Genomic DNA, 14,551 nt, shown 5'->3' with positions numbered 1-14,551 from the left:
TAATCCATTCTCCTGGTATCACACAAAGAGAACTAGACTTGCAGCTAGAAAATGAGGACTAGAGTGTATTCTTCCCTTTACTAACTCTGATTTGAGATACATGACAATGTCTCTGAGCCTGATATCTGACATATGAAAAAAAAAAAGGACCACAGGAAAATTATGAAATTGAGCATTCCTCAGAAACCTCATATTAAGTAACAGTAAAAAGGAGACAATATAAATTGATTAATGCACATATTCATGTATATACCTGAGTAATCACTGGGCCTCAGTAACATGCAACTCATATGAAGAAAATTAGCTGGCGATGGACAGGGAAGCCTGGGGTGCTGCAGTCCATGGGGTCACAAAGTGTCGGACACGACTGAGTGAGTGAACTGAACTGAAACATGTCTTATGTCAAATAAGTAAGACAAAAGACTCACTCATTGGATTTATGTTATTAGCATCATGCAAAGCAGCTGGTCTGATGGAACAATGGAATGACCTATTGAAAATTCCATAGCTGTGCCAGCTAGGAGACAACACTACAAAGCTGAGGTCTCCTACCTACTGTTCTACATGCTTTGAACCACTGATCAGTATACAGTGCTCTTTCATCTACAGCCAGAATGTAGGTCCAGGTAACGCCTAAGGGATATAAAAAGGAATTCTGCTTCTCATTATTAAACTTAATGTCCTCTGTATAGCATTCTGATTTCTTTTTTCTTCACTTAGGGCTCTACTGTTTCAGAGAAATGCTCCCTCCAGGAAATGTAGCAATGGTTATACAGAAAATCAACACTACCCCTTTGCTGTTCCCAGTGGTAAAGGTAATAGAAATCTACAGAAATCATTAGAGGAAAAGTACTGAGAGCTGAGATCCCAAATAATCTTATTTAATAGATGAAGGCTACAGATACAACTAAGGTTATTTATCAGCTGACTCCGAGATGGGGAGAGTTATCCTAGATTATCTTGTTGGGCCCAATGTAACCATGAGGGTCCTTGTAAGTGGAAGAATGAGGCTAAAGAGCTAGAGTCAAAGACAAAGATGCTGTGCTGCTGGCATTGCAGGAGGAGGAAGAGGTCTTGAGTCAAGGAAAGCAGGTGGTCTCTAAAAGCTGAAAAATGCAAGGAAATTGATTATTTTCTACACCTTCTATAGAAGGAACCCAATCCTTCTGACATCTTGCTTTTAGCCAGTGAGACCCATTTCAGATTTCTGACCTCCAAAGAGGTAAGATAATGATTTTTTTTATTGTTTTAAGTCACTAAATTTTTGATAATTTGTCAACAGCAATAAAAAAAAAAACTAATAAATGCATAAAATTGTTGCTTTTCAGCCAAAACTGCTGATGAGCAAATTAATGCAGTTTAAGCTATAGATGACAACTGATTTTCAAAAATCCACTAAGGACAGCTACTTGTGCATCTGTTCCCATTTTACCTTTATGTATTTAACTTGCCTCTCCCTTTTTATGCAACCATAATTGTAATATTGGGCAACTGTGTGATTTACTGATGCTTGATATTTGACAGAGAGTCAGTCAAAAATGTAGACCCAAGTAAGTATTATCAAGGTAAGGTGAATGATACAGGGGCAGGCTGATTTTCTCAAAACATTGATTCCCCGTCCCTATTATTTTCAGTGATATGAGATCTTATGGTATTAAGTAGAAGATTTTAAATAGTACTTAAAATTGCAATCAGAGTGAAATCTTGCCTTTTTTTCCTCCTGCAAAACTTATTCATTATGTCCACCAAGGAGCTAGGATTGGGGATATATAGTCTTAGCTCCCATAATGTCTTATTAGACATCATAATATCAAAGGAATTTTATAAATGCCTGCAGACTTTTCTAAATTCTCTAAATGCGAAGAGAATCTTCTGAAAGCCTCCCAGCCAGGCTGGATTCTGATTTCTTTCAAAGTATTCCCATGATCTCCAAGGGCCACAGACTCTGAAATGTATATCCAGAAGCATAGAGCTAAATTTTAAGAAGGCTTTGATGTGTTTATGTGTAGTCAATACTCAGGTCATTTAAATCAACCTTTACTTGCACAAAGTCAGGAGGACTTTTGGACTGCAGTTATAATATTTCTGCATTGCTATTTTAATTAACCAGCTTACACTATGAAAAAATTTTCTAAATATTTTTTAATTACAAGGGTATGTGGCTTTTGCATTTTTATAAATTTTCAAATAGATACATCTAAAGAAAAACTAAGACTTTCAAGACATTATATATATATATATATATATATATATATATATATATATATATAAAGAAAAACAGCAGAAGGGAAGAATATTTCAAGTATTTTGAGCATAATTCTGGCCATTTCTGCTATGGAATTTTAATTTCTTTAAGCATTTAAACACAGTTTTTCTGTTAGCTCTTAAACACAAGAATATGGGAATAACACTCTTCCCCCTTCCAAAAAAAAAAAACAATCGCATGAATTCATCACAATACACTATTCAAGATGTTCTTAGTACTCTGTATCTCAAGAGGAAGGGGGTTGTATGAGTTAACATAGCTTGTTTGTAAGTACGTGCGTGCATGCTGTCCCTCAGCTGTGTGTGACCCTTTGTGACTCCATGGACTGTAGCCCGCCAGGCTCCTCTGTCCATGGGACTTTCCCAGGCAAGAATACTACAGTGGGTTACTGTATCCTCCTCCATGGGATCTTCTGACCCAGGGATCAAACCCACATCTCTGATGTCTCCTGCACTGGGCAGGAAGATTCTTTACCACTGCACCACCTGGGAAGGCTCATTCAGAAGTACATGGCTATTAAAATCTCTAAATAATGTAGGCCATGAAAATACCTGATCATTAATTAGGTCAATTAACTCATTTTATGAAAGAATTACATTCTACTAAAAGAAAAGCTATATAATGTGTATTCTTGATTAGAAATAACTCCTTGATATTCCTTGACATATTTAACCCCAGGTAACAATCATTGTGACAAACTTTAGATTTCCATCTGTTTTCTACCACACTGGCCAATCAAAAAATAAACTGCATTTTCTTATTACTTTCATTTTCCACCTATGATCAGCATATTTTTGAACTTAAATGATTCATCTGTGAAGTTGCTCAGTTGTGTCCAATTCTTTGCAACCCCATGGACTGTAGACCACCAGGCTCCTCCATCCATGCATTTTCTAGGCAAGAGTACTGGAGTGGGTTGCCATTTCTTTCTTCAGGGGATCTTCCCAACCCAGGAATCAAACCCAGGTCTCCTGCATTGCAGGCAGACACTTTATGGTCAGCCACCAGGGAATCCCTTTTTATACCAAAAGTGAAAGTGAAGTGAAGTCACTCAGTCGTGTCTGACTTTTTGCGACCCCATGGCCTGTAGCCTACCAGGCTTCTTGGTCCATGGGATTTTCCAGGCAAGAATACTGGAGTGGGTTGCCATTTCCTTTCTTTTCCTTTCCTTTTCCTTCTCTTTTATATTATACTGATCCATGTATTCTTTAAGAAGCTCTATAGTATTTAATATTGTCAGGTAACCCTTTAATACTCATGTCTTATTTGACATTTAGAACTTAAGCAATTTGAAGGTTTTGTATACACCAAGTATCAAATAGACACTGTGGCAAACTCTGTTGCCCTGTTCATATCCTCTACACACTCAACATCTTTACAATTAAGGCAGCCCCTGTAGAACGTCTCAACAGTCTTAGGGAGGGAATCTTTGGATTTCTTTTCTTTCTGTAAGAGTGCACTTGCTTTCAATCAGAACAAGTTTAAAGTGTCAGAGAGATAGTGCCCTTAGAAGTAGTGCTCAGATAATGAATGATGAGAATGAGTGGCTGACTACAGTAGTTTGTTTTACCTTAATTGATAGAGATGCATTTTCAACATCCCAGAGCTTCCCAGCTGGTTAAACTCTAACTGTACCCTGCATTGCCTTCTTTCTCTGATCTTTCTTCACCACTACCTTATTGATGTTTCCTGGAATGGCTTATCAAATAAAATATTTTACTCAAATTCTATCTCAAGGTCTGCTTCTGTGTAGCCTAGACTAAGATATTATTTACTGAAAAATCAAAGAAAAAAATAAATGAGAGAAAAAATGAGATAAAGTGTTGTACTACAGAGACATTGGAAAACTTGATGTGCATAGTTATCTTTGGAAGCCCCACTGGGATAGGAAAAAAAAAATGTCTGGAGAAGTTGCAAAAAGTAACACAAAAGAAAAAATGAAAACTTTCAACAATAGACATTATATTTCTATAGCTCGAGGATAGATTAAAATAGAACTAGGTGATCTTTTTATAATAAAAGACATTGCTACAGATTTTTACAAAGTGGAAAAACAATAATCAAATCCATTTCTAGTGATCAAAGTGTCATATGTAATTCTAAACTCAGTATGAGGTAACTTGGCCATTCCCTTGCAAATTATTGAAGATGGGCAGAAAATACACTGTGGTTGATCCCCAATGACAGTGTCATGCCACGCCATACCTTTCACCAAGCACTGCAACATAAGCCCACATGTTTTGTAGTTTTCCAAGATGATTGGAGAGAATAGCGTTGAAACATGTATATTGCCGTATGTGAAATAGATCACCAGTCCAAGTTCGATGCATGAAGCAGGGCACTCAAAGCCAGTGCACTGGAACAGCCCAGAGGATTGGGATGGGGAGGGAGGTGGGAGGGGGTTTCAGGATGGGGGACACGTACACCCATGGCTGATTCATGTCAATGTATGGCAAAAACCACTACAGTATTGTAAAGTAATTAGCCTCCAATTAAAATAAATAAATTATTTTTTTAAAGGCAGAAACTGAAAAAAAAAATGACATTTTTACTGTCCCATTTTGTTTGAAACACTGGGAATATTGACTACATATTCCCTTGAATCCCTTCAGAAAAATTTAGTTTGCATTTGATAACAAAATATGGCTATAACTCAAACTATTGCTCTTAAGGAATGAGAGCATCCTATGATGCAAGAGATAAAGAAATGGTTTTATGATGAGCAATAAAGGCCTCATCTGCTTAGTATCTTATGGGGATATTCACTACTCAGTATTAAAATAAGGCAGTCACTAAACTATACTTCAAACGAATGTTATTATTGCTATGTAGTCCTCAATGTCAACATACAAATATTTAAAAATAATTATTACTAGACAAAGCAAAATTAATTACATGTCTAAAGCCATGCTGCAATGAACTCAAATTTGCTGAAAGACATTTGAAGGCACTAAAAGTGATTCATGGAGGAAATATGAGCTCAGAAGCAGAGACAGAGATTTAATTGAAGGTAAACGCATACCAGGGAAAGTGTATAGGATAAATAGAAGTACTGCAGTGGGGAATCTTGAATAGATGGAATCAACCAGAACTTAAAGATAGGAAGAATCAACCTGGCTTTTTTCCCCTTTTACTAGAAGAATACACCTGGATTTTCACACTCTATATATGGAGTAAAATTTGAGAAGAGGTAGAAATAATTAACTTTTATCAAGAACCATGCCATTCAAAGTATCATGCTGGACCATAATTCAAGTTATAAAATATTTGGAAATAGACTTCATAATCTGAATTTTAGATCTCATGAAGCTAACTTTTCTATAAGTAAACTCATTTGTTCTAGGTAAACCTCCCAAACTACAGCGGAGTCAGGATTCCACATCAGAATCATACAATAGCACAAATCAAATATTTCCACTAATTTAACTTGTCATCTAGTGGAATAACCACTTGTCATTCAGTGGTCAAGATATTACAGACAAATTCATTTGAATCACTAGTCAGTGAAAATGTCCGTGTCTATGGAGAGATACAAGGAAATGGGAAAGTCATAGCCCACTTCATGAAATATCTTGTATATTTTATATCAAATAACAATTTGATAAACACTTTAGCATTTTTCAGATTCTTCAAAATTAACCAAATCATTCATATTTTCTTTTCTTACAGAGGAATTATCAGGCAAGAAATTACCTCTCATTGTCTTGTGGTCCATGTTACTCTGAAGCCCTCTTTTTTTGCACTTTGATTAGTTGACTTTTGAAATAAGTGTGAATCTGTTTTAAAAAGCAGAGACAAAACTAAAAATAAAGGGCTATGCTAAGAACATATTATGAAAGAAAATTCCATCACATATAAAAATATTAAGATGGAACCTGGTGCAATGTGGTATTTGCCATTTAATGCCTAATCATATTGCTCAATAAATTACTTTAACAGGTATCAGAAATACTATTTGAAAGATCTGGAGGCCTTTGTTGTAGCTTCATCTTACTTTGTTTAATTACTGTCTAGCTCAGTAATATTGATTCAGTTCTGTAACTGCAGTACAGAAACCCATGATTTAGTAAAGGAAAAAGCATGGTGGCCTACTTAAATGTCTTTGAGAAATTATCAAATTGCAACACTTTCTTTAAAAAAAATGAACAGGATGAATTAGAATTTCAAAACTGTTAATTACAATTAAAACTTCAAAATATATCTGTAGCAAAATATAGCTACAGGATCATACAAAGAGATCAAAATATAAGAACCACATTTACTACTAATCAGCCTACATAATAAGTGTATATTTAGTTAAAATAAATCCTCTGTCCATGGGATTTCCCGGGCAAGAATACTGGAGTGGTTGCCATTCCCTTCTCCAGAGGATTTTCCTGATCCAGGGATTGAGCCCTGGTCTCCCACATTTCAGGTGGATTCTTTACTGCCTGAGCCACCAGGGAGGCCTATAGGTGTATATTTACTTAAAAATAAAGCAGACACATATAATACATATAGCTATGTATCATATATTCTTTCATGATCCAGAAATTTATTATATAGGAATAAAACTATTAATAACTCTTCAATAATTTTTCACAACTGAATGCTTTTCACTTTTTATTTTGAATGTGTATATATAAAAGCATACTAAAGGTGTCAAGTAGAATTTTCATGTAGATATGACATAAGTTTTACCTTTTTCTTAATGACTGTTAAAATAGATTTAAACATGCATCTAACTTTATGGAATATTTGGCAAAACTAATACAGTTATGTAAAGTTTAAAAATAAAATAAAATTTAAAAAAAATAAATAAATAAAAAAATAAAAAAAAACAAAAAATAAAAAAAATAAATAAAAAAAAATAAAAGCATTTAATTCAAGCACATTAACACTAAAGTTAAATGAATTTCTTCCTGACATTTTCATATGGTCTTCTAATAAATTCCCCAAAATGATATAAATTCATTTTGTGTATTTTCTTTTATTCTTCCTGGGAATTTAATTATGAGTAAGAGACAGCTGCATAATCAGCACTACTGTTTTCCTATCCATGAGCAGATTTACCCTTGCTCTTCTTATTGGCTATAAAGTACTTGTACTAAGTAATAAATGCTGGAGAGGGTGTGGAGAAAAGGGAACCCTCTTACACTGTTGGTGGGAATGCAAACTAGTACAGCCACTATGGAGAACAGTGTGGAGATTCCTTAAAAAACTGGAAATAGACATGCCTTATGATCCAGCAATCCCACTGCTGGGCATACACACTGAGAAAACCAGAAGGGAAAGAGACACGAGTACCCCAATGTTCATCGCAGCACTGTTTATAATAGCCAGGACATGGAAGCAACCTAGATGTCCATCAGCAGATGAATGGATAAGAAAGCTGTGGTACATATACACAATGGAGTATTATTCAGCCATTAAAAAGAATACATTTGAATCAGTTCTAATGAGGTGGATGAAACTGGAGCCTATTATACAGAGTGAAGTAAGCCAGAAAGAAAAACACCAATACAGTATACTAACGCATATATATGGAATTTAGAAAGATGGTAACAATAACCCTGTGTACGAGACAGCAAAAGAGACACTGATGTATAGAAGTCTTATGGACTCTGTGGGAGAGGGAGAGGGTGGGAAGATTTGGGAGAATGGCATTGAAACATGTAAAATATCATGTATGAAATGAAAAAAAAAAAAAAAAAAAAAATAAAGTACTTGTACTACTATTACATGTTTTAAACAGTACTTAACAGTGTTTCTATTATTTTTATTATTGCCAAGAATAAAATTGGCATTATTTAAAATAATTATTCAATTAGAAGGAATAAACTGGCATATTATAGAGTCTGATATACTACAGCAGGTCATTAAATCAAAAAGGCTACTATCTTTATCTAAGGCTAATATAACACACTAGAGAAAGGCTGTGCAACTTGGAGTTATATGCAATGGACATTAACTAAGCACTTTGGCTGATTTATTGGCATAACTTACTTTTCTGTTAGCTGCACAGGAAGTTTCTAAGAGAGAGCAAGAGGATGGCATTAGCCAATATTAGACATTCTCATCTCCAAGCAAACAGAGGGATTCATCTTCAAGTCTCTATTATGCTTTCTCTTTCATTTAAAAGTCGCTTCAATGTTTCCATTTAAAAAAAAAAAAAAAATGAGGCTTCTGGTCTCAGGAAATGTGAGAAGCTGAAAAGGGCATCTTTCCCACTGGAAAAACTTCAGATTCATGGTTTCCACTTGAAACCATCAGAAATCTGAAGTCAAGGGGTAACCAAGGAACCTGAAATCTGGAGAGAGACAGGAGACTGCAGGAAGTCAGTTCCAAGCATTCGCTTCCTGGAGACCAATGATGCCAGATGGCATATAAACTGACGGAGTCCAGAGAGTGGATACAGTCTCCCTTCCAAAACTACCAAAGAGTGGAAAAAGTACATGATGCTAAAGTAAGCAAGATACTGTATACCAGGCAACAAAATGATCCCTGAAAGATGAGGAAATGGGGTAACAGTACAATTTAGACTCAGCGTATGGACTCCACCTGCAATGCAGGAGACCCTGGTTCGATCCCTGGGTTGGGAAGATCCCCTGGAGAAGGGAAAGGCTACCCCCTCCAGTATTCTGGTCTGTAGAATTCCACGGACTGTATAGTGTTTCTATTGTTTTTATTATTGTGAAGAATAAAATTGGCATTCATTAAAATAATAATTCAGTTAGAAGGAATAAAGGGAGGGTCACAAAGAGCTGGATGTGGGGTCACAAAAGAGTCAGACACGACTGGATAATTTTCAATTTCATTTTCATGAAGTTTCCAGATGCAGTGCAGGCAAGGGAACCCAGCTGGAATCTAGCAGATGCCCTGAGTTGAACTGGGAATCCAAGGAAAGTAAGAGGGCCAGAGTTCTTGGCCCAGACTGTTAGAGAGAGCAGAGCTATACAGAGAATGAGCCTGAGAAGTCTGCAGAGAGGCCCACTTATGTATTTATTAATAAGTGCTGATCAGAGCATGCCTATGAAGAAACCACTAGGGTCTGGAGAAAAAAATCTTCCAGAAGGATGAGAGGTAACAGTACCCAGTGTTCACGGAGGGCCTTGGACAGTGCCTGATCCACCAGCTAGACTCAAAAATTTCAAAAGCCATGGGACTGTATCATCAGTAGGTGCTGCTGCTGCTGCTGCTAAGTCACTTCAGTCATGTCCAACTCTGTGCGACCCCATAGACAGCAGCCAATCAGGTTCCCCCATCCCTGGGATTCTCCAGGCAAGAACACTTGGAGTGGGTTGCCATTTCCTTCTCCAATGCATAAAAGTGAAAAGTGAAGTCGCTCAGTCGTGTCCGACTCTTCACGATCACATGGACTGCAGCCCACCAGGCTGCTCTGTCCATGGGATTTTCCAGGCAAGAGTACTGGAGTGGGGTGCCACTGCCTAGCCCCTAAATGATGCTAAATTAACGCATCAATAGACTGTATCTATTAGATACTGTATCAATAGATGCTAAAATGAATGCTAAAGTACACATATGATAAGAAAAAGTATATCTATTATCTAATCTTAAAATATCTCCCCTTTAATACAAAGGGAAACAATAACAAACCACAGTTCGAAAAACCTGCCCACATGACCTTAAGCAAGTGTTCAAAATTAACACTACCATAATAGGAAAAATAAAAATTATGTGTCTCCTGATATTATTTACTGAGGAAACATAATATTGCTTTTCTGATATCCTCGTGAAAAAAAAGTCAAATAATGAGGAAATACCAGAGAAACACTAGATGAGATATTCTTCAGCATGACTACCCTGTTCTCTAAACAAATCCTTGGTATGTACAATTGATAGTTCTACTGTTCTTATGCATGAAATGTTCATTTTTATAGGAAAAATGCACTGAAATATTTAAATATTATGTTGAACACTTACTCTGAAATGGATCATAACATACGCACAAACACACACAGGGAGGAAATGATATAGAAGATGTAGTAAAATATTAACATTTAGGGAAGCTGGTTTGCTTTAGTTGCTAAGTCATGTCCTACTCTTTTGCAACACTATGGACTATAGCCCACCGGGCTCCTCTGTTCACAGGATTCTGCAGGCAAGAATACTGGAGTGGGTTGCCATTTCCTTCTCCAGGGGTTCTTCCTAACATAGGAACTGAACTCTCATCTCTTTTGCCTCCTGCATTGGCAGGCAGATTCTTTACCACTAAGTCAGCAAGAAAGCATATCCTGACATTCAAAGTTAGATTTTCTAACACTTCTAGCATTTTCCCATTGTTTCCCCAATGTTGGGAAGTTTTAACTTACATTGAGATTACAGTGGCAGAAAGAAATATCTATTAAGGTGAAAATATTTATCATGCACTGTCATCCTTTAACCAAATCCTATGCTATTCTCCTCATGTATACATCTTCAGCACTAATGACCTACTGCTGCTGCTGCTGCTGCTGAAGTCGCTTCAGTCATGTCCGACTCTTCGCGACCCCATGGACTCCAGCCTACCAGGCTCCTCCATCCATGTGATTTTCCAGGCAAGAGTACTGGAGTGGGGTGCCATCGCCTTCTCCGAATGACCTACTACGTATTCACTATTTTACGAAGAGTGTTATATGTCAGGGTCCTTGAACTTACTTTTGCCTTTAGGAATCTTTCCTTTGGAGCATTTCCAAGGTTTACTCCAGGCTTTGGGTTTCATCAGCTCTCTGCCCAAATGCCATGTTCTTAGTGAGGTTTTCACTGATCACTCTGTGTAAAATATCATCTTTTTTGAATCACTTTCCATAAATCAGACTTATTTCCCTTTGAAGCAAGTGAAGCACATTATATGTTTACCTATTATCCCTTCACGAACCCACAGGGTACAGGACAGTTAGAAGCAAATGAATCAAATGTTCGAAATTAATTTCAAATCCAATACCTCTGTTACTCACTTCAAGACACATTTTTATAACAATTAACTGAATGTTGTCCCAACAGTTATTCAGGCATTGGTTTTATTATTTCCCAAAGCTAATAATGAAATACAAGGAAGCTAATATATTTTTCCTGGTTTTATGCCTATATCTGGCTTTTTATGTGAAGATGATGTTCTGAGCCATGAGACTATGACAAACACTCAAACTTCTAGCAAGAAGGCAATGGTGAGCAAGAAAGAAACAAATTCGTGGGCCACAGACTAGGACTCAGAGCCACACACAGAGTTATGCTCAAGAGTCCGTTGGTCTGCTTATTTCAGGTGATCCCTGAGATCTGGGTTTGTCTCTGACTCCTAAGGGAGTCATGTCAAACCTCCAGTTTTAAGAATATATTCACTTTCTTATTTATAAATAATATAAAAGAAAAAATTAGGTCACTCCATTAAATTGAACTTTTAAAAGATATGCACACATGTTAGTGTTAATTTTGGAAAAAAATTATTTTAATTATGCCAAAATAGAGAAACCCTTCAAAAGTTACAAGTAAACACACACACACACACACACACACACACACACACAATACTGATTTGGGAAGAAAACTTTAACTAAAAAAAAAAAATTCTGTAACTGTTTACGAAGTAAAATATATTTGGAAAATGAAAATATTTGCCACACAGTTTAGGCAGCTACACAATATATTAGGAACTAAAATTTAGATCATCCCAAGGATCTTATATTATAAAACATAAGTTGTTCCTGGCTGGCTTTGCAGTTTGAAATTCTGCCTTGCACGCTTGCGCCAAATTTCAAATTGATCTTAGAATGTCTCATTTGTTTCTCTTGGGTACTTGGAAATCTATTTGAATCAAATGGGAAATTAAAATAAAATAAAACCTTAAATGATTTGGCCCTCTTTCTCTCTATCCTCCTCTCTCAAAGACTTCATTGGGCTGCTCTGTCATATTTCGCCTGCATATAATCCATTCGGTTCAGCTCTATCTAATTCGCTGATGGAATTGGAATCTGCTTTGTTCTGTTTCTATTGAATTAAAACAGGAAGAAAAATGGACTCTGTTCACAAGCTCTGGGCTTTGCTTAAAATAGTACCACCTCAGTGGGAGCTCTGCCATACCTGGCTGCTTTGTCTCAGCCCTGCTAGATTGCAAATTGGCTTGGCAATGTGTTTCTGCTTATCCAGCTTGTTTTGCTTGGTTGTTTTATGAATAAGCATCTGATTCTTTATTTCTTTGCTACATTGAAAATCCCTCCACCACTTTTGGATTTGGCAGCCAGCAGAGTGAAAGAGAATACTGAAAGCAAAGTCTGGGAGCAAATTTGATGGCTTTAGGGAATAGAGAGTGAGGCATTTATTTTAAATGATTCATGCCTACTTTGAAAAAATACTCCTAAGTAAGTGGGGAAAAATTAATGTTTGTTTTGTCAGACAATATGGTTTATGAGTTTGTCTATATTTCAATGTCTGGGAAATGTGCACATCAGTCTACTCAAGTTATTACTCTCAGGATAGGAATATGAATTGCAATAGTATAAACCCATTAACTTATGGCAGAAAGCGAAGAAGAACTAAAGAGCCTCTTGATGAAAGTGAAAGAGGTGAGTGAAAAAGTTGGCTTAAAACTCAACATTCAGAAAACTAAGATCATGGCATCCAGTCCCATCACTTCATGGCAAATAGATGGAGAAACAGTGGAAACAGTGACAGACTTTATTTTCTTGGGCTCCAAAATCACTGCAGATGATGACTGCAGCCATGAAATTAAAAGACGCTTACTCCTTGGAAGAAAAGTTATGACCAACCTAGACAGCATATAAAAAAGCAGAGACATTACTTTGTCAACAAAGGTCCATCTAGTCAAAGCTATGGTTTTTCCAGTAGTCTCGAATGGATGTGAAATTTGGACTATAAAGAAAGCTGAGTGCCGAAGAATTGATGCTTTTGAACTGTGGTGTTGGAGAAGACTCTTGAGAGTCCCTTGGACTGCAAGGGGATCCAACCAGTCCATTCTGAAGGAAATCAGTCCTGAATATTCATTGGAAGGACTGATGCTGAAGCTGAAACTCCAATACTTTGGCCACCTGATGAGAAGAGCTGACTCATCTGAAAACACCCTGCTGCTGGGAAATATTGAAGGTGGGAGGAGAAGGGGATGACAGAGGATGAGATGGTTGGATGGCATCACCAACTCAGTGGACATGAGCTTGAGTAAACTCCAGGAGATGGTGATGGACAGGAAAGCCTGGTATGCTGCAGTCCATGGGGTTGTAAAGAGTTGGACATAACTGAACAACTGAACTGAACTGAAACCCATTAAATCTTACCCATCTTAAAGGGAAATCTACTGCAGCTTTTTACTTTAGAATAACATGATGGCAATTGGTCAAGTGATTATGAAGAGAGAGATTTTTTTTTTAAACCCACCAGTACTATTGGCCCATATCCTTCCTTTTATGACACTTAAGACTAGGACATGTAGCTGTACTATTCTTGAATTCCTCATTTGTGAGATGAGCAACCAATTGAGTACCTGCTTAGGACAAATACACATTTTTCTCAAAAGTTTTTGATCTCTTTAACTATACTCTTTCAGCTTCTTACATTTATTTTCTGAATATCTCTACCCCGTGTCCTTTCTAACTCCATACCTAATAAACCAAGGCACCTTGTGTTTTTAGATCTTTTCTAAGACCCCCATTTGTCAAAAATAGCAAAAGAACTTTCTCACTAGCTTAAGGTTTCAAAGGCACTAAAGTTATTTTAGTATGAAGAAAATATTACCTGAAAGTTTAGGAATATGTTTTTACATCAGTGTCAGGATTCCCCTTTTTATGTTGAGCAGATTTCTGACATCCTAAGAAATCTAAAAGAAAAACAGCTATTAATCTGATCTGCAGCAACTTGAGAGGTTTTATAAATTTGTGACAAGTGGTCACATACAGAAGACTGAGAAATGTCCCACCACACACAATGTTCAAAAGTATATATTGCTGTTCATGGCTTATACCTTTTACCAAAGAATTTATATACAATACTTAAAAACCTCAGTTCATTTCTGGCCTTTTCCCAAGCAATACCAGAAGTAGCCAGTCAGGATAAACTGGATAAATCAGTCTGAAAATACACAAACCTTATTTTGGGAGCTCTGTTCCTAATCTTATTGTGAATGTTTGACATTATCACATCCCTCCTCCCTGGCAAGACTAACCTTCTTAAAATGTCATAGAACTTGTACCATTCTGATGTCCAGATGAATAGCCTAGCATGGAACTGCTACATTCAACCTAGGAGGAATGGTCAAAAGCACGATGAAGTAGTAAGAGAACACACATTATTAACAGGTGA

At 36.7% G+C, this 14,551-nt stretch overlaps 1 long non-coding RNA gene across 1 annotated transcript in view; it reads left to right on the top strand.

The window, feature by feature from the left end:
- The first annotated feature begins 484 nt into the window (after positions 1 to 484).
- The window catches only part of LOC123334969, a 51,409-nt gene continuing 37,342 nt past the window's right edge, over positions 485 to 14,551 (top strand). Inside the window, exons 1-2 of the long non-coding RNA XR_006553140.2 lie at positions 485 to 626; positions 721 to 815. This is a non-coding gene — a long non-coding RNA (uncharacterized LOC123334969). The remainder of the gene's footprint in view (positions 627 to 720; positions 816 to 14,551) is intronic.

The sequence above is a fragment of the Bubalus bubalis genome, chromosome 9 (genome assembly GCF_019923935.1).
Source record: "Bubalus bubalis isolate 160015118507 breed Murrah chromosome 9, NDDB_SH_1, whole genome shotgun sequence".
In the NCBI taxonomy this organism is placed as follows: domain Eukaryota; kingdom Metazoa; phylum Chordata; class Mammalia; order Artiodactyla; family Bovidae; genus Bubalus; species Bubalus bubalis.
This window is presented reverse-complemented; position numbering and strand designations above follow the sequence as displayed.